The sequence below is a fragment of the Parasteatoda tepidariorum genome, chromosome 3, assembly GCF_982258835.1.
Source record: "Parasteatoda tepidariorum strain Cologne lab strain chromosome 3, Ptep-v5.0, whole genome shotgun sequence".
NCBI lineage: Eukaryota > Metazoa > Arthropoda > Arachnida > Araneae > Theridiidae > Parasteatoda > Parasteatoda tepidariorum.
Window position 1 is genome coordinate 84477178 of NC_141757.1, and position 22134 is coordinate 84499311.

Sequence of the window (22134 nt, forward strand, 5' to 3'; positions counted from 1 at the left end):
TTTACTAAATGGCCAAGAATTCTTTCTTTGTGCAAGTATATTGCGAACAATTCAGCATTCATCTACTATTTACAGTGGCTTACCTTCCAAAAAATTTATGCGAATCCAAATGTATTTGTCTAACTGCGCGTAGAGAAAAAGATGAAGAAAAAAAATCCTCACAAAAAATACATGATTTATTCTTTCCGTATGCCAAAAATGTTTTGAAAATATGAGAAACGTTCAAGATAAATGGATGTAACCACAAAGGAGTATGGATATCATCCAAAACAACATAGACTCTATGTATGAATAATTTATTTACTGTTCTCTTAAAGAGGAAAGGAGTATCACTAGGGGATTCCAAGAGAATCTCTAAAAATCTCCTATTTGCTCGTATTACGCAGCAAGATATTGTTTACTTCGTAATCAAAGAAATAGTCTATTATTACTTTCCTGTTATGGTGATGCGAGATTTTCTGTACAAATGTTCTAAGAAGGGGATTATTTTCTTTCATCATACTCTTACTCTTTATTTATGAGAATGTTTTGAGCAAAGCTACTTAAAAGTATTTCCTATAAATAATTATGATTCGCAAAGTTTCAAAATTTAGAATAATAATTGTTCATGTAAATAAGGGAGTATAATTTTACATTCGGTCTTTAGTTGAATTTGCTTGCCTTAGTGTGAGTTTTTATCTTGCATTAAATAAAATATTATTAGAGGTATCATGATTTTAATTTTAACTTATCCAAAATTATTTACTTCTTTAATTAAAATAGGTTCTGCCTGATAAGAAAATATGAGCAGAATAAAGTGCTATTTAATGAGCTAATAAACTATTAGAAGGAAATCAATAAATTATGATTCTTGAGATCAACACTTTATTTTAACGCGTATCTAAATAGTTATATCTTTAATTGAGTTAGAACCACATTTATTTTATACTTTTATCTTCATCACAATATAAGCAACGTAGTGTAAATAGCTGTTGTAAAGTTTTACAAAGAGCTATACAAAGAGCTGTTGTATAAGTTTTTGTGGTTCACATGCAAATTCTCGGTCATCAAAGGTATCTTTGATAGTACAAAAAATATACAACTTACAAAGAAATAGAAGTTAACAGTGAAACGATTTCCAAAAAATAAATGTGGTTCATAGAGAATATGCTTAGTGTTAACAATTCAAAACGGGAAAATAACAAGAAAACAAACTTACTTTGCAACATTTTTTGGCACCCCTTTTATTATAAATGAATTTTTTGGTCAAATATGGGTTTAGAAATAGCGAAAAATGCCATAATTCTATTAGTAATACGAAAGCAGATAGAAACTAACTGATGAAAAAGGTTCATACAAAAATCACACGTTTTTTTTATCAGGTACACAACTTCGTATTTAGAAATATAAATTATTGCAGGCAAGATAATCATCACACAAGATGTAGCAACACAGAAAACACTCTGAAAATGCTTTTATAAATAAGAACGTCTTTTTGTCAGTTGCTCAACTTTCAGCTCAAAAATGCATCATAAGTTTGAATATCCTCCTTCCAGTTGCGAATTTTGCAACTCAAAAATGTAAAGAGAATTCGCATCAATACAGCATAAACATTGAAATAAATAGAAATATAGAAATTTTCACAAGAATGTATTTTAAATTTATGCGTCGCCCTATAACATACTTAGTTTTAATGTGTAGTTAGTTAATGGTATAAATCACATGAAGTTACTACGAAGACGGAAATATGCAGTGACTAGAACATAAATTCTTTCTGTGACCACTGCATGCTCCAACATTTATTGTGCTCAGGTACTGATTACAATTATTTGGAAAATATTACTAAATAACTTTCAAGATTTTGAAAATTATCTTCTATTTTTATCAAAATTGAGTGTTACTAGCATGTTATAACATTTAGATTTAATGTTAGTAACGTGACTCTCAGTTCATTAATATGCTAACGAAACATTGGAAACCGACATGAAAATAATAAGACTATAAGCTATAGTTACAGTTTACATATTTGTTGGTATATTTTTATCAAGTACATGGAACTCTGCTTCATATATCGTACACAATTAACATGAAAACATAAAAAAAAAAACTAAACTATCACCTAACGCAGAACATATCAGAATGCATGTAATAATATTGGCAGGTGCTTTTATTTGATTTGAAAAATTTAAAAATTACTTTTATATCTTCTGCAGAATATTAATTTTGAAATACTTAATAAGTTATGATGTCGAAAGGAAAATATCACAATGCTTTGCTTTTTCATGTTTAGAACGAGTTTGTTCTGTATTGATCGTATTTATTTAGATTTCGAACGTTTTGAAAATAATATTCCATTTCAATCGAAATGGGATTGAAAGCAAAAATGGTTTAGGGATTGGAGATAAATTAGGAAATATTTTAGATTATATATTTTCATAAAAAAGGAATTGGCATAATTTATCCGGATAATATAAAAAAAAAACTCAAATGGTTTTAGGATAATTTTTTTCATTTTATAATAAATAAGTTTTATTGCTTCTCTAAAACCTGAACAAATGTTTTGATAAGAGATAGAAATCCTTAAGATTTCGACATTTAATAAGAGATTTCGATCCATACAACAGGTTTTATCCCAATATATTTTAAAGAAAACTACCATTTATACTTTTTTTTAAAATTTTGTAATCCGTTTCTGTGTATTTTTATATTTTTCAATAAATAAATAAACAGATAAATAAATAAATTAGGAGCGAGTTATGAATAGATGACCTCTGCGAGTTTTGATCCACGATGAAATAATTCAGTTTAATATTTTGAGAAACTTGGAGATTCTTGGAACGCTTCTTTTTAAACAGTTAAGAGTCATATTTTTGATAATATGTACAAATTTTTAAGTACAAAGATTATTGGTCAAAAATTAAAAGAATATAGTTAAGTTAGTTATACATAATTGTCTAAAAATTCAAATACGAAAGTATATTAAAAATGGAATGTTAAATTAAATAATACTTCATACAAATGAATGTTATTAATTAGAAAATAAATAATAGTCGCTGTTAGAATTGACTAATCTAATTGCATGAAAGCATAAGCAAATAATTTTATGTTTAGATCTAAATATTTACACATATATGAAACTGGTTTAATTATTCTGGAAATAAATTTATTTCAATATTGATTGTTTCATGCAATCTAGTATCTGTATCATTTATGTTTAGAAATATCATATCAAAAAAATACTGGAGAGGATAAGTTTCAAGCGTTATTTTTAAAGAAATGCTATCAATTTAAAACTACTGATATCGTTTCAATTACTTTATTTTCCCACAGTTTCTTTTAATATTTTTTTAGAATAAATTCTTTTTTTCCGTCATTTCTACCGAAATATATTTATTATGGGGGATTAGAAAAGCGTTAGACCCACAAAACATGTGGCAGTTTTAACATCAAGAAACCATTAGTTCTGTGTTGCGCTAAGCCGATTACGAAAACGCAACGCATCGCTCGTTCCACAAAATAAATTATATATGTCTATTTCATAGTCCAACAAACAAGAATAGATGGTAGCAACGCAGACGACTTGCAAACATTACGCTAATTGAAAATGGCTAATGTTCAGCGGTACGATCGTGTTAAAGAATTGTGTAATGAAGAAATAAATTGGTTTATTGTAGGACATTTTTGTGTAGGTAGTTATTAGAGAACGTATCACAAAATTTATGCTTATATTCACAGAAATGGAATAACTGTTGTTTGGTGATATACTGTTAATGACTCAAAAAGATAAGTGTTCAAATATGACGTGCTTCTGGTATAAGTCTCATGGAAATTTAATCTATTGATTGGCATATTTTTCTTGTAAATCTCGTGGCAACTTAAATGGTAGAAAATTTCGATTGGAAAATAAATGGGTACATTATCTGTATTACATTTAGTTATCGATCGAATTTTTATTGCTGCCGGGAACCTTCGCTGCACATTTTTTGAATATAATTATGTGCTAAATTGTTGGTTATGATATGTCACATTATAAATTAAAAATCTTATCATTAATTCTCAGGGGTTAACATAAAATCGTTGTTATTGAAAAATGATTATTAAAGAAACATTGCGAGTTGTCTATTACTTAATGGTGCTATTTATATTTCGTATTGGATGTATTTACGATTATAATAAATTATAGGGTTCCTTTAGAAAATTACTCAATTTATTTAAAGTAGTTTTGCATTTGGCGATTTCCCAACTTGACATTAAGAAGATAATTAATGCATATTTGGAAATACGTGTATCTATATTTTGCAATATTTTGGACTTGTATTAATGTACTTGTATTTTGGACTAGTATTAATATTTATTAATTAATAATAGATCAATGAAAGTCGATATTTTTTGTTGTTGCTTCTCTTAGCATATTGTAAAAATAATATTTACTTGGAGTTGAATATATCCATTGCTTAACTTCGAAAATTATATTAGTTGTCTGATAAATTCGATTGAAGATCATGAATTATAAAAAGCGCATTTCAAATACTTTGTTTACAAAAAAAAGGCATCTAACAGAAAAAAGTAAAAATTAGAAAATGCAAAATTTTTACAAAAAGATGCTATTTATTGATAATGAATATGTAATGTCAATAAATTTTGTTTTAAGTTCACACCGCAATCTTTGCAATTGACATAAGAAATTATTATTTAAAGTGGTATCGTTAAATCTATGCTTATTTTTCATTTATGTAAACTTAAAGTTATTGTTAATTTATATGAAATTATGAAAAAAAACATTTGTTTAAAATAATTATCTTTTTTATTTATGTCAAGCAATACTTATTTTCTGTTAATGCCAACTCACGATAATGTTCACGACAAGTATGTTATTATTTTTCTTATTGAAATAAAATAAAAGTTTTTAGCTTCGCAATCAGCGTGTTTTCTTTTATAATGCAAATATCAATTAATATTTATGTGAACTATAAGTTATTTTTAACTTTTGCCAATTTCTGGTAGTTATCTGTCTGTTTTTGTAATTATTATTCGTCATTTTTCGATTATGCATAGTTCGCGTTATTTACTTTAACATTTTATTTTCTAATTTCAAATAAAAACTACTATTTTTGCAATGAGAATGTTATCACGTATAACGGTAGTGTCATTCTTAAGATGAAATATTTTCGATTTTAAGGAAAAAAATGTCGTTAGGTAAAAATTTGTCCGTTTTATGATATTTTTTAATTGTGGTAATGTGCCAGAAATTTCTATTTTTGCTTCTCAATTTCGGAAAAAATGGAATTTCAGAAATGTATTTTTTTGTATTAAACATTTAATTGAATTCACAGAAATTTACGATTCCTGAATTCAGAGCATTCAAAATTGCATTTATATGTTCAGAAGTTATTATTTTTCCTATTACTAATTTCGAAAAAAATTTAAATGTATTTTCTCAGTAAACATATAACATCAATCATAAAAAGTGAAGTTTTATGAATTCGGAAGCCTTTCCTCCCAGCATTCCAAATTACGTCATTATTTCCAAACACAGTCTACCTTTACTGCTTCTTTCAATAAACTCGATATTGAAACCTAGTGAAGTGTAATAAAATCCTTCAGACTAAAAGCAATTTCAAAGTAAAATTGGAATTCGATAAGAAATCAAATAGAGTTCGAATAAGTCGACCACGTGCTCTCATTTTAAAGTTTCTGGCTGAATCTCAGTCCAGATCTGCCTTTATTCCTGCTGGAATAAGTGGAATACACAATCGTCTGCGAAAAAAGGACGAATAAAATTCCTCCTTTTTCTCTGGTTTTTCGCAAAAGGCGGGAAGGAAGAGGGAAAAAAGATACTATGAGAATGCAAAATAGAGGGATAACTCACCTGCGATTACTTCACGTATTCTTTAGGAGTAGCCGACAAGGAGAGAGTGAGAGTGAGAAAGGAACGAGAAGAGAAAAGAGAGATCCAAATGGGGGTGTCAACTCTGGGAGGTGAGCCCTCAGTCGCCTGCAGCGATCGGCGGCATTCTATAACATGGAAGGTAGTTCGGAATGGCATCGGTAGCATCCTTCTATCCTGGTGGCGCCCTCCTGCGGAGAGGGGAGGCGACTTAACTTTGACGGTAATCGCGTGTTGGTTATTTGTCTTGTTTATGATTCCTGTCAGCGCGAAAGGAGCGTTTTGCAAGCGATATTGCAGTGAGTGGAATAGTGTGATTTATATCGTTCGAACTTCGAAGCTTTTAACTTTAAATTACGAAATATATGATATATTGCCGCAAGGGAAGAAAAAGCTACCCTTTTTTCTTATCTTTTTAAATTTTGCGGTGAAATTTTAAAAGCTATTATTATATAAAAGAAGGTTTCCAGGCTTCTTTATTAAGTAATTAATTTGCATAAATAAGTTGTTTAAGACTTAAAATATGAGCTTAGTTTCGAAAAAAAAAATCCAATTTGATTAGTGTGTGGAAGGAAAAAAAAATTTCTTATAAATATTTTAAGGCATTAATTAGGCTGTCTACTCTTATTATTAAGAAATTGCAGTGAATGCGTTAATCATGAGTGGTGCCAAATTGGAAATTCAATTTAGATCGTAACGTGCTTTATGCATGATTAAGGCTTAAAAAAACATATTTTGAATTGTGTTTAGTTTAATATATTGTTAAATCACATTTTGGTTGTGTTATGTTCCATTAAATCTTAATGATACTTATTTCAAACACTTTGTATTTTTTAAAATTGTTTTTAGCATGAATTTTAGGCAATTAAGGTATCAATTCACATTACTAATTTTATGATATTACATTGACAGAAAATAAGTTATTTATATCATCCTTAAATTTATAGAAAGTATGACATACCGTTGAAAATTAGAAAATGCATGAATTTTCTTCCCTTTTTTTTAAAATCTTTATTGTAATTAGTCACTTTTATAAATTTCTTTTCAAGACTTAAAATTTAAACTTACTACGAGTAATGTTGAAAGTAAATGTGAAGCACTAGACCAGGGATGGGCGAACTTTTTTAGTCGAGGGCCAAAAATCGGGAAAAAAAAGTTTGGTGGACCGAGTAAAAACTTGTAAAATAAAAATAATAAAAAAACGATATACAAGTTTTTATTCAAATATTTAATGAGATGAATGAAATTGTTATTTCATTTTTAAAAGCTCCTTATATTGAGGTTCAAAGTGAGATGTGCTTATTTTAAGGAACCAGGTTAAATGGTTTTCTGTTAGTCTACTTCTGAAATGATTTTTTCTAAGGTTCATAGTTGAAAACACTTGTTCACATATATAAGATGAAGCAAACATAGCACTGATTTTCTGGGCATGAGATATTAAATTTTGGAAACTAGCTTTTAGTAATGATTTGCAAAACTCAAACACCTCTAGAGGCAACACTAATGTGCAATCTTTACATACTCAATAAATAATGTTAGAACTCGCACCGGCAGGAAAATCAGCTCGTTGGAGCTTAAAATGCGCTGTCTGCCACACGTGAAGCACAATTCACCGATGTTAGATTTCATATGTCTGATCCTCGAGAGAGACAAACGCTAGTTGGAGCTAATCTGCGGCTATTCTATAAAGAACTTCTGCGTTCAAAATTTTGCCAATTGAAGCTGTCTGAAGCTGTCTATTTCAATCAATTCCACCAATAGAGAAAGTAAAAAGATCATCAGTACTTTGTTAAAAAGGAAAGAGATAAAATAGCTTTATGCAAAGTAGACAAAATAATGGATGTAAAATGTAACTTGTTTATATTCGCTAAGGATCGGCAAGTTAGAATTCTATCCGCGGGCCGGATAAAACCTTCCGGCGGGCCACAGTTGGCTCGCGGGCCGTAGTTTGCCCATCCCTGCACTAGACAGATTAACGAATGCTTGAATCTTTATGAACTGCTTGAATTGTGTAAACAAATAATGTTGTCATTATTACATAGTTCGAAAATTTAGTTTAATTTCAATGTTCAACCTAATCGCAAACACTGTACAGTAAGGTGATCAGGCGTCTTCGAATCTTGAGAATAGTCCTCAAATTTCATTGATTGCCCTCAAAGCAAGAACAAAAATCAGAAATGCGCATTTTTTTTAAAAAACGAGATAGCTTTGTCTTACAGAGAAAACAAACGAAAAACAAGAAAGCACCAAGCTAAAACTAACAGATGAAAACTCCACACTCGTCTTCAAATAATTTCATCAAAAATAAACAAATTTTAATAATCATGTACTCATTCATTCTACAAGTGTTGAAATTCAGAACATTATGTGATGTTTCAAAACTGATCAGTAATTAAATCAAGTTTGATAAATATGGTTAGACATCTCATATTAGTTATCAATTTAAAAACAAAAATCCTTGCACGTAAAAATAAATATTTTCCATAAATACATGGTTGTCTTAATCGATGTTTCGAGATCGCTCTGCTGATGAGTCCTAAAATCATGGTTTTTGAAATCTGGTCTCTTACTGCACAGGTCAAATAGAATAATTTTTTCCCTCCCCAATGCTATGACGTTTCTACAAAAAGACTTTTTTCAAGGAATATTTCTCCCCCTGTCATTGTATATATGAAAGAAACGGGTGAACGATTGTCGGATATAACGAAATATGATTTTTAAGGAAAGCAGGATGGACAAGGGAATAAACTTTAAAGGCGAAGGACAGTACTTTTAACTTAACTTACTTTCGATGCAATAATAATTAATATAAAGTTACCAGCTTTCAAATTTTTTCAAATTGTTCTTCCAGATTTCAAATTTTTCCCATTTTAATTTGTTTAAAGAAACATTTAGATATGCGTTAAAGATGGGTTTCATTTAATCCGTTCTTCTGACAGTTTCTGAATTCTTTTCATTTTTATAATTTTGTAACGTAATAAAGTATGCAATTTTTAAAAAATAAATATAGATATAATGAACCCCAAGTTTTTATCTCTGATTTTACTGAAACTACGAAAGCATTTAATGATTTAGAGTAAATTCAAATAAATATTATTCAGAAATATATTTAAAAAAAATTCTTGACAAAATATTATTATAAAAAAAATACATTTCGCATGGAGAGATGTTATTTTAATTCCATTTATCATAAAATATTGATTTTTATCGACTCTTTAAATTTATGAGATCCAAAGGGATGAAGATACTAAGTGACTATCATTGAGTATTTTTTAAATAAATATAGATTCTAAAGACGATCTGCTAAAAAAACATTTGACAAAAATTAAGAAAACTATCTGTTGGTAGAATAATACGACGCAAACGTTTAGTGAGGGTTAGAGATTATAAATATTTTCAATTGGCAGCTTTTGAACAAGAAACAAAGGTAAAGCTTGATAATTGAATCCTCACACACTTTCAAATTTATCTATCAAAGTTTACCATCTTTTTCATAATTTTCTTCTCTTGTTCTGTAACTCTGGTTAGATCTCTTCATTTTCATATGGCAGGGTCAAAAAATTTGAATTTATTAAAAACAAATGGATGGTAAGTAATTATAATTTATTGAATAGGTGCCTCGTAGGTTGTAAAGTGCAGCATGGTATATGGATATCTAATCATTGTACTGAAAATTATTCATACTGTTTGACACTTATTTTGACAACTTTAGACAACTGAACTACACTTTTAAGTTTCGGTATGTCACTTATTATGACATTTGTGGACATCTGAATTGCACTTTCAAGTAACAGCATGATATATGACGCTTATTCTGACAAATGTAGACACCTGAAATAAACTTTTAAGTGTCGGTATGATATATGACACTTATTTTGATGATTTTAGACTCCTAAATTACAATTTTAAACGTCGGTATGATATATATTTTGTTGGTATCCACACCTTTTTTGATCCAAATAACGATTAATTTTAGCTTGTTCGAGTTGAAGCAGATACTATGAGATTTTTATTTTTTTAATAAAAAGCAAATTATGTTAAAACGATGTACTTATTAATTTAAGGTAAAATGTAAATCTAGGTCACATTCCTTATTAATGGTCTGCTGTAAACAATAGGAATTTGCAAAATGGTCACCTCTTAGAATGCAACAGAAAACATGGAAATTAAACGAAAAAATATTTATTCTGCTTTGTATTAATATTGCCAGCTGTAAATATCGGTACCTTACTGAACTCCTTTTTCCGTCCTAAAAATGAATAAGTTTTACTTGCGGATTCAGTAGAAGAAGATGCTATTTACAAAAATACAATACAAAAATCATAAAACCATTTTAACCGGAATACTTCACGTAACAAAAGAAATCCGAAATACAGTAATTTTTACAGCAATTAGTACCATAAAATCACTGAATCTAATTAAATAAATATTACGCCATTATATTTTACGGTAAAAAAGGAAATGGATTTTGCTGTAAAATGGGGTATGTTTGAAATGATTTTTATTTTATTATTTTTCTCATAGACATATTTAACTGGATTTTTTGAAATATAAATTTATTGTGATGAACTTATATTTTAAAAGACCCAGTTGGTTAAAAATATGAAAGAGAAAAAAAGAACACTTTGTAGATGAATATAAAAATTACCTTTCTTTCTCGTAGTTATCTTTAATGTCCTTTCCAACATTTTTTTTTCTTTTCACGAATATGATATTATGCTTACTGAATCTTGCATTAATCATGAAGAAATTTATTTTTAAAACCAGCTCGAATGCTTTCTGCAAGCGTGTTTTCTGATTCAGCCTTTTGCAAGAATATTTTCTGATAAATTCCCTTTAAAATAACTGTTAATGCAATTTTCGTCCATGACATTCTAAAAAGAAAAAAAAACTGAACAATTTACAAACCCTTTTAAATAATTAAAAATTGCCTCTTTAATCAACAATTTTAAATAACTTAAGCGATATTCGTTTCTCAGCATTCTATTAAATGACAACTATTCAGTAAAAACTATTAAACATTTATGACATTTGCCCAAAGAAAACTGAAAATTTATTAAGTTAAAGGGAACTTTTAAATTTCGACAGTAGAATTTAATTCGGTGATGGAAATAAGCACTAAATACACATAAAAAGTTTTACATCTCTGTTTATAATTTCAGTTGTTAAAATTATTGATATATTTAAAACAAATGAATTAATTACTTTACAATGCTTACAGAAAATTCGAGGACACAACAGTAAACATTTAGAGAAAGCATCAGTAATTTTAATCTATAGTTTGTTACCGGAGGAGAGTGTTATGTGGATAAAAGCTCGCATTTCTTACAACACTATAATAGAGCAATTACTTTTTTTATACGTTGAAAATTATTTACTGTGTTAAAAATCAAACATTGCATTATATCAACAGAATAGATTTCCCAAAAAATTTAGCTCTTGTTGGAAACAAGGAAACAAAAATGAAATTTTAAGTTGATGTCCTTTTATTAATGATTAATCTATTTAGTAAAAAAGTTTTAAATTGCGATTTCAAAATTTAAATTCCAATTTAAAATATTAAACTCGTGCAGATGTCGATGCAAGCATCGATCCCTAGATGCAAATCTTGGTACTGAGTGATAATCAGGCAATGGCAACTTTGCAATCACTTTTCAACTGCTTGAATAAAGTACAGTTTAAAGGGCTCTAAAAACGACCTGTCCAGCAGCTAGAATAGATGTGTTGCGTGTCCTGGTAGCTGCAATGCAATTATTCCACCATTCTTTAGGCCAACTCCAAAGCGTTTACATTTTTTAAATGAATCAAGCGACCATACAAAACCTGTATTATACTAGAAGAAGTTGGCAAGTTTGCATTTCATTAAATGAGTAATCAAAAGTGTCATTTAATTTCATAAATTTCGAGTACAAATGGTGTGATTTTTTTATTGTTAGTCAAATTATTGTAATAAATCAAAATAATACTAAAAAATATTAAATTTATATAGTAGATGTGAACTCTGCCATAGACCCTAAATCGTACTGGTACGGTTTAGATTCCCACAATAGGTACAATTTAGGCAAGTGCGTCCCTTTTTAAACAAACCGTTATTCCCAGCCTAAATAGAATTAAGAAAACAAGCAGAATAGGACTGAATAAGTCTGAATAGGACTGAACAATTATCTAATGCATTTAATAATTTGAACTTAACATTAGATGACACAGAATGAACAAAAATTACATAGAAAAATTGTAAAACCAATAAACTTAAATAAAAAAACAAAATGGCGTGTACACAGTGACTTGATTCTTCAACCCAGATCTCCACGAGAAAAGAACTTCCTAATTTATCTGCAAATTTATTCTGCCTTCAATACTTCTTTAGAAAACAAATGTGGTATATTTTAATAAATGTACAATTTAGGAAACTTTCCTCTATTTTGTTAATAAAAATCAGAACTTACAGTATTTATACCATTAATTTTGTAATTTTTCCGTTCATCCGGGGACGATTTAACAGATATTCTGGTTTTCAAAATTATAGTTCGTATCATTATACATTTAGTAAGAAATGCGAAACTGAAAAGTAAATGTAAACGAACAAATGGATTTTTATGCCATGATTTAAAGTATCGTGATGAAATTAATAAATTTTACCACATTTTCCAAATTTTATCATACATTATAAAACCATACTATTTTGTTAATTTTGCCAAAATCATTATCAAAGCACTTTGGAAAAATTACAGATCTTTTTGGTATTTCCATATCTAGAAACAAGGTAAATGTTACCACTTTATGGTTGTTTCATACTTTTTACTCAATTTAATGAAACAAATTTTTAGTTTGGTTTTTCCTCTTCAAATCTCCAGATTTTGTTTTAAAAAAGCATTTGAAAATCTTAAAAGGAAACAGTTTCTTTATGAAAATTATCTTAAATGATGCTGTTTTCAGTACAGATATAAACACATAACAAACGCAGAAAAATGATTTATTTCAGTAAAGGAATGCACTTTTAACAAATACCGGATCAAATTGCTGTAAAAAATACCGGGTCTCAGGATTACTTTTACCAGTACTTTTTTTCGTGTAATCCATTTTTACCGGAATATGTTACGTAACAAAAAATATGACTGTATTCTGATATACTGATTGATCTGACATACTGCCTTTTTTTGCAGTAATAATTACCATAAAATCACTAAGTCACTCTAATTAAATAATATTTATTGTAACGGAACGGTGTATGGTAAAAATATACACTGGTGTGCGAAACTTAAGCAACTAGTGGTTTTTCGGCCACAGCTCCCCAACAAAGTATAAGATAGCCATGAAATTGCAGTATAATATGCACGTAATTCAGTAAAAAGACTATTTGTAGGCAAATTTTAGAAATAAAACGTCGTAGGTGATGTAAGTGTACGTAAACCTTGTGGGTCGGCACGCGCAGGTCAAAGCTGTGATAAAAGGATGAAGAGCACCGTAGTTAAACACATTAGCTGCAAGTGCAAGTGATTTGTTTTGAGAAACATTTCTTCAAGAAATCATTTAGACGACTTTACTCGAGGAAGAATGATTGGGAAGCTTGAGGAGGGGCGTAGTGTGACCAGTGTTGCCTAAGAGTTCGGGATCAACAAAAGTGTTGTTTCTCGTGCTTGGAATGCCTTTAAAACTACTGGTACAGCTGTTCGGAAGGTTGGTGGTGGCCGTCCAAGGAAAACAACACCAAGAGATGACCGTTACAGGCGAAAAGAAACCGTTTTCAGTCAGCGAGTGCCATATCTCAGCAACTGTGCACAGCCACAGGACGACAAGTATCATGATTTACAGTGGCCAGATGCCTCCACAAAGGTGGCTTATTTGCTAGACGTCCTGAATGCTGCATACCTTTAAAAGTTAGCCATCGGCGGCACCGTTTACAGTGGTGCAGAGAACACGAAACCTGGACAATTCATCAATGGAGTCGCGTCCTCTTCACAGATGAGAGTCGTTTTAGTGCTACAAGCGATTCTCAACGTCAGTTGATCTGAAGAGAGGTAGGAGCTCGATTTCATCCCAATAACATCGCGGAAAGAAATCGTTACGGTGGTCCTGGAGTTGTCGTCTGGGGTGGCATTATGTTGAGCGGGCGGACTGAGCTTCAGATCTTCGACCGAAGTTCTGTAACTGGAGACCACTACTGCCCCAATCCTACCCCATGTGCGTCTGTTCCGAGGGGCCATTGGACCAAACTTCATTTTTATGGATGACAATGCCCGGCCACACCGTACTGCTAATGTTCAAGAGCTACTGGAAAGTGAAGATATCACACGAATGGATTGGCCAGCTTACTCTCCAGATCTAAATCCCATAGAGCATGTGTGGGATGCATTAAGGAGACGTCTTGCGACACGACACTATCCTCCTGGTAACACTCATCAGCTGAAAGATTCGTTAAAGGAGGAATGGAGACGTTTACCCCAAGAACTCCTGGATAATCTGGTCCTTAGCATGGAGAGATGATGCCAAGCAACAATTGCAGTAAGGGGAGGGCATATCCCATACTAGGGAACATCTACCAGTTGTACTTATGCTTCTTCAGGCAATCATGTGTAACGCCACTATATGTCAAATAAAGCCTTTTTTTTGTTCCATACCCTACTTTAAGCTTTATATTCATTTCTGCGCCATTATTCTTTTACCATCGTTTAAGTACAAAATAATGTACATCATATTCAAATTTCATGATAATCGGATGATTTCTTGTAGAGTTATGACAAAAAACGCACTTGTTGCTTAAGTTTTGAACACCAGTGTATTTTATAGTAAAATGTATTTTACGGATGATGCACCTGGATGATATGGATGCACTTTATACGGTAATTTTTTCGAGTATACGCATGCTTACTTAAAATAATTGCAATATTTAAAGAATTTAATCCTCTAAATATTAGAAGCAGAATTTTTTGCGGAGTTCTGTGAAATATTTATTGAAAATTAAAAAAAAAATATTTATTTGATATTAATAGAAAATTAAAAAAAAAAAAAATGGAAATATATCTGTTATTGTTTTTAAATTTTTTTTTTATTTTTTCATATTAAAATTTTATGTTAAAGGAAATGAAATATAGAAAGATATTTTTGCGGTATAGATCAATACACGGGTTCAAAACCACTTTATAACAATAGTTTATAAGTTTTGCGTGATACGGAAACCTATTTTGAACGGAAAATATGCTTATTACTAAGCAACCTCTCACAACACTCAAAACCGAATGGAAGAATGGAAGAAGCTGTTGCCCTAACTGAAGTAGAAATGCAGTTTTAAAGAATTTCTTTACTTCAAAATTTATTTAAAAAAATGAATATTTTAATTTCTTAGGTTTTATATCTATCTGTTAATTTTGTTTTTAGTTATTTGCAAAAATTTAGATCAGGAAATAATTTGAATACCTTCCAGTCCAAAAATTTTTAATCATTATAACATTGATGCAAAATATCCTCGGTGGTAGACGGATTATGAGTTAGAGTCTTCTTGCCGTTATGCTAACCGCGGGAGGTTTTCGCGGTTTTCTCCTAAATGTAACGCAAATGCGGGTTAGTTCCTTCAAAGAGTCAGCCGCGAAGGCAAACTTCTCCCCAATATTTGATCTAGAAATTTCCTTGTCTTCTGGATTGAATTGGGTTCAAATTCTCTGTTCGCGACAGTTATAAAATAAAATAAAATCATAGAAAGTAATAAATAATAATAAATTATCATTTTCATGCAATTAAATTTACATAAACGGGTATTACTACTGCGTTAAAATACTTTTTTAAATTACTATTTTGAAGCAGTTGTGGATAAAGGGCACAAAAAAAGTGAAATTAACATTTAAAAACTTTTTTAAATTCTTATTTTATAACCGTAAATGAACAGTCGACCCAAATTTGACTTTACGACTACCAATGTTCAACTCAAAAGCTTTGTAATTTTGAAATCTATCAAGATAAAAGAGCTTCTGGATCAAGTATTGAAAGAAATTGGCTTCTGGAGGAGGACTTTTTTGATCGAATTAGCCCGCAATTGCGATACGTGGAGAGGAAAACCACGAAACCTCCCACTGTTAGCTCGACAGCAAGGGGTCTCTAACCCATGATACGTCAACCATTGAGGCTATTCTACGTCACTGTGGGTAGTGTGAGCCGGGAGCAGTATTTGTATTAATCAACCACAGCTGGGATCCGAACCCGGTTCAAGTCATTCGGAGATGTATGCTCTATCCCCTAAGCGTAGCGGATTCCGAAAAAATTTTGATCTCAAGTCGAATTTAACAATTGGAACCCTATTTTTCAGATTGTGGCTATCCCCAATAGTTTCCGAGCCAAGAATCTAAGTACGCCTTCTCCCCAAATAGGAAAAAAGATATTTTACTTATATAAATACTGCTTTGCGCTTTATTTAGTAAATTACAATATTGTCAGCATAAGTTGATTGTCCTATTTAATGTTAGCTGCTTGAACCATTTAAATTGCACCTTAGTACATGAAAAGTTTATTAAATTACAAATTGTTAAGGTCTTCAATTTTTTTTATTTTGTGCATTTTACGTAACAGTCTTTAAATATACATTTCTCAGAAATCGCACTTTTTCTGACAAGAAAAAGATAAAGTTTGATATTTTTTAAAAACTTTGAAAATATTTCTTTTTTCATATTTTAAATATTGTACGCGTCATTCTCTAAATAAAGAATTAGCACAAGTGAGTAAAGCTTTTCCATAGATTAAAAATTTTTTTTTTTTTTTTTGGTGTTTTCGGTGATTTTCCCTTCTGGAAATGTAAATTAAAAAATAACTGAATTTTTATCATAGTTATTGAAAATCCATGTTTATTTAAATAATATAGCTGATACAGATTATGAAGCTATATAACAAGGTTAAATTTCTTAGGATGTTGAAAGAAAAAATAATAGCAAACTTGTCTCATTTGACATTTTATTTTTTTATAAATTAAGTATGAAGTTTTCAATTTTGAACTAAGCTGAATAATGTTAATTAAAAGGATTATAAATAAGTAAAGATGAGTCATATAATAAAAACTAATGTTTGTTTTAAAGATTTAATTTTTCATGTCAAGTGTTGCTCCTATTCAATTCCTCTAAAATAATGTTTAACAGACTCGTTGAATATTTTTAATAAGAATATTATGAAGAAAATTTATCATAAATTTCATACAAAAAATGCTTTGAAAGCAAGATAATTAATCTAAAAATTAAAAAAGGGAAAATTAGAAAATGTTAAAGAACAATAAAGTATGATTTAAAAAAAGTTATTATGTAAATGAAGGGAAAAGCGATAGCTTTTAAAAAGCGGTCCAATTTTTTTTAATGGAAAGTGATTAAGAACCTTTTCCTTTGAAAACAAAATTTGCATGAAAACTAATTTTCTAAAATCTAATATCATAACATCGTATCGACCAAATTTAATATCGAATATATAGTGGTCGGTCTTAAGAAGTTTATGTTATTTTTCGTTAAAATTTTTCTTCCTTTTTGACAACATATTAATTTAAAGTAGACATAGTGCCACCAATTCCATCAGTGTTATCTTAATATATCCATACACCAAAAAAAAGAAGAAAAAATCACCGTAATTTTTCTTGAAAAATATTTAATTGATTGCATGTTTGTCTATTTCTTTTATAATATCAAAAACAATACTTTTAAATTTATTTGAAACTTGGTGATTTGCAAATTAGAACGATTGAGTAGTGCAAAAGATTAACTTATAACATTTCACATGGTTCAAGAATTACATTGCGTAACATGTACACATTTTTGCACTTAATATTACTAGTTAACCGATTAAAGTATTATTTTCTGCATATTTTTCTCACCGAACCGAATAAATCAGTGAAATTAGTAGTTCAGAAGATGCAAGAGTATTTGTAGATAAAAATACTATTTTGAGTTTGCATTTATTGCATTTGGCAAACACGGAGAAAAAACTTTTGATAAAATTACCGTATTGAAGGGTAGCATCACTTCCAGTAAAAAAAATTTAAAAAACAGTATTTTACAGTATTTAATTCCTTCAATTGGTAGTTTTTCTGTTAATATGATGGTAATTGTTTACCAGAAATTCTGGTTTTCAAAATTATAATTTTTATTACTACACATTTAATAAATACAAAACTGAAATGCAAATTTAACCGAATAAATAGGTTTCATGCCATGCTAAGGGATCATGATAAAATTATCAAACTTTACCATATTTTTATAAAACCATATTTTATTGTTAATTTACTCAAAGTCATTACCGAAACGCTTCAGTTAAAATTACCGAGCTTTTCGGTATTCTCGTAAGAACAAAGTAAGGAACAAACAAGGTAACAAGGTTAAATTTTACCATATTCTGGTAGTTTTTACCATGTTTTTTTTTCAGCGTAGAGACTATTTGGATAAGTGAGTTATTTTTTATGTTTTCTTTTACGCTGAATCTAACGAGAAGTTATGGGCAATATGTGATAAGATATAATGGCTTTATGCGCAAGAAATATAATGCAGTAATTATTTTAGAACTCCGAATACTGTTAATACAGAACTTTCGAGTTCGTAGCTTGATCTTAATTTAAAGATGAATTCATATGTTAGATATAAACATTTTAGATTAGTCATGTTTATATACAAAGTTTTCTTAAATTCTGTATTACATAAGTAAATAATGATATATTAGTAAATTTAAGCTTATATTTATTTCAAATTATTTAAACTAATTCTCTCTTTATTTGTAATACCTCTTTATTAGTGATGTCACCTGAATTAATATTGAAAATGATCCAGTTTGAATTGCTGGTGAGAATTTCTGATTCTTAATTAAAAAATTCTCTTTTATTTACAACTCAAGTATTTATGTGATATCTCTGGTCCCATATCTCAAAAAATAAACTCACCAACTTAATGCATAACAAAATTAAAAGTGAAGAAAAGAATTCTAAAAAAATTTTTCAAACAGCAACGGTCGCCATAGCAGCGCAAGCGCACTGTTTACTATTACTCTTGATTATTGTAGTTAAAAAAGTGTGTGGATGCCATCAAATCCAAACCAAGACCCATTTTACCACTGGATAATAAAGTATTTAGGTTCCTCAATATTAATCACACCAACAGCTAACACAAAGGCACCACTGCCTGATTTTTATCGACATACTAACTAAATACCAGCTCTTTGTACAGGGTGACGAAAGAAAGAAAACAATTAATAAATCGAAGAACTAAGAACGCTACAAAATCACACAAGAAATTAAAAGGCATATACCGACACTATTAATAAAACTAAAGTAATTCAAATTATTTATTTATTTAATGTTTATTTTTGCCCTTTTTAGTAATTTTACGTTGTTAAATCAAGCAACACCCTTTTTTTGCAGTTCATCCCATCAGAGTGAAGATTAACTGTATTCTGTAACTGCTCACGGCCAGCTAATTATGGTTAGAACTTATCCCAATCAAATAATTTTCTCTAGTAGGGGAGAGTGGGGTCAATTGTAACAGGGTACGATTGTAACAGAGCAAAAATTTCGAGTGTCGGGTTCAATATTTGGTTCCTAGGTGGCGCACAAGGTGTATTTAATAAATCTACATGTACACCCCTGATGGCAACCATTTTTATGTACTTTTGAAAGAGTTACATCACAAAAGATATTTTCACGCCACGCAAGTACTTTTTTTGGTATTAGAATATTATATTGTAACAAAGTAATTTTGTTTAAACAAATAAAAATTAGTAACCGAATATGTAAGTGGACACTTTAATTAACATTTCAATAAAAAAAAAGATTAGTTTTGCTAATTAACTAGCATTGTTTTTAACAAAGCTGAAATGGCGTCTTGGGGACAATTGTAACAATAAGTAAAGGGACGATTGTAACAGCTGAAAATAAATAATCTTATGCTTACAAACCATTACTTAACTCTTTAAGAAACACCAATAGTTTCCTATATCATTTATATTATGTTGCATGTGCATTATTTTATTTGTCACCTTTCACAGCATAAATTAAATTTTTTAACCCCTTAAAGTTAAAAGTTTAACCCTTTAGGTTTCTGCTCATAATTATTTTTACTCCTAAAATATCACTACTATTTTGATCAATAAAAAATATATCACAACTATGATAATATGTATAATTAACTATGTTTTAGTTGAATTTATGAACTGTTACAATTGACCCCGTAAGTGGGGACAATTGTAACAACTGCACGACTGTCAAAAATTGTTAATAACTAATATAATAATATTTAAAATCAGGTATTTATTTTTTTTCTAGTAGAGGATAGTCTACTTTATTCGTCTGTCAATTAATACTAATAATATATTGGATTTTTTGTTAGTTAAAAATAGTTAAGTAAAAAATGTTACAATTGACCCCACTCTCCCCTTCTTATCCCTTTTAAGGAGCCATAAGATACCTATTTTCCCAATAATTGTTTTAAAACAGCTCGATGCTAGTGTTGTTGTAAAAATTATCAAATATATCAATATAATACTTTGTACCTATATTAGCAGATTTGGTATCTATTAAATATGAGTTTTGAGAGAAATGCATTTAATTAAAAAAAATATTTATTTCTTTAATGTAAAAGAATTTTATTTAAAAATACAACTCTTATAAGACCTTGATAAGGACTTTAGAGCAAGACAATTCTCATGACCTTTAATATACTTCTTAAAATATTTATAAGAGTGGTGGAAAAATTTTTCTGATTCTAATTCAGTCAAATATTTATATACTATCTTTAGTAACAATGGAAAAGTATTTTCTAAACCTACGGGAAATATGTATCAGAATTCCTGGTCAAAGCTGTACCAATTACCATAATATCAGTAATAAGTATAATCAAAATTAATTAAGCGTCATCTCTATCAATATTAGTACAGAGATTTTCTATGGTCCTCCTAAGCGAATAAGTATTTTTCTCCATTACATTTGCTTTTTCGGACATAGCTAATTTTTTATATTTCAATTAATACACATTAACAATACTAATTAAGTATCATTGATGACGGAAATATTATGCGATTTCTTACGGGTCCTTTAAAAGAATCAGTTCTACATTTCCATTAATTTTGCTTTTATATACCTGACTATTTTTTCCCGTCATTTACCATTATTACCGCACATATTATTTTGAAAATTTAACAAATAAATAATAATGAATGATAAAAATAAATAATGTACTTGAAAACTGCATTTTTTAAATAATTATGCATTTATAAATCTAGATGCATTTTTTTAGCTACTTATACAAGTAAAATTACATTCTTGAAGATTATAACTCAATTTGTAGTATAAATGTGCTTTTCATTTAATATTATAGTAACTATAAAAAAAAGAATCACGCTTAAATCAATTAATTCATCAAGATTTACGTTTAATTTTTCACAATATGCAGATAGCTACCGTTAAAAGTGTTCTAAATTAATAATTAAAAGGTAAATAATTTTAACATATCCAGAAAAGAAACAGCAAAATTTTTAATAAAAACGAAAACATACGATTTATATAAATTTGACTTACGTGTTTCTTACCTTTTTAACTTGAAATAGATCGAGAATTAAATGATTTAAAATCTGAATAAATAATAGCACAAATGAGATTACTATAACGAAATGGTTTGAAGCAATATTCTTTTACGAATATGAAAGTCATAGTGACTATTTATCAATAAAATAATTTTAAATAATCGTTTGGTTTCATTTTTTAACTGCATCATTTTGAATAATATTTTTGTCAGACGATTTTATATTCCCTGTTTTAAAACAAATTTTTGGAAATTTTATGAAGAAATATTTTAAGGACTTTGGAATTATGCATATATGCATACATCTATCTTGAAACGAAATTAACATTATCTAATTTTTAAACAATTTTAGAAGATAATTTGAATAGTGTCGTCATTTCCCAGAAATGCTTTGGAATTCGCGATCGCAACGCTCGAGTACGCCATCTAGCGGGAGCCTGTAAATATCAGACATTAATTTATCACGTTTTCATTTAGTTCCATAAAAGTCCTTGGCCATGACGGACGCCATTTTCTTAGCAGCAAATAAAAATAAAAATTTCCCTAAGGAAAAGCTGAAGAACTTGGAAAACTAAACAGAACATGCCAAACATTGAAGCAGAACACGTCAAGCATTTGAAGAACAATTTCTCCATAATTTTTACCTTTCTATTACCAACAACATAGCTTACACTTTGATGGTCACTTGCTGTTACAGATGTGTATATTACGGTAAAATGATTTTTTCTGTCTTCAATTCATTAC

The 22134-nt window shown here is 29.4% G+C and overlaps 1 protein-coding gene and 1 long non-coding RNA gene across 3 annotated transcripts in view; one reads left to right on the forward strand and one right to left on the reverse strand.

The window, feature by feature from the left end:
• The window catches only part of Tmtc2 (Transmembrane O-mannosyltransferase targeting cadherins 2), a 350759-nt gene extending 344755 nt beyond the window's left edge, over nucleotides 1-6004 (reverse strand). For both annotated transcript variants that reach the window (XM_087159730.1, XM_087159729.1), the window contains exon 1: nucleotides 5849-6004. The gene's annotated coding sequence lies outside the window, so the exon portion shown is untranslated. The remainder of the gene's footprint in view (nucleotides 1-5848) is intronic.
• The window catches only part of LOC122268859 (uncharacterized), a 402125-nt gene that overhangs the window by 155117 nt on the left and 224874 nt on the right, over nucleotides 1-22134 (forward strand). The window lies entirely within an intron of this gene.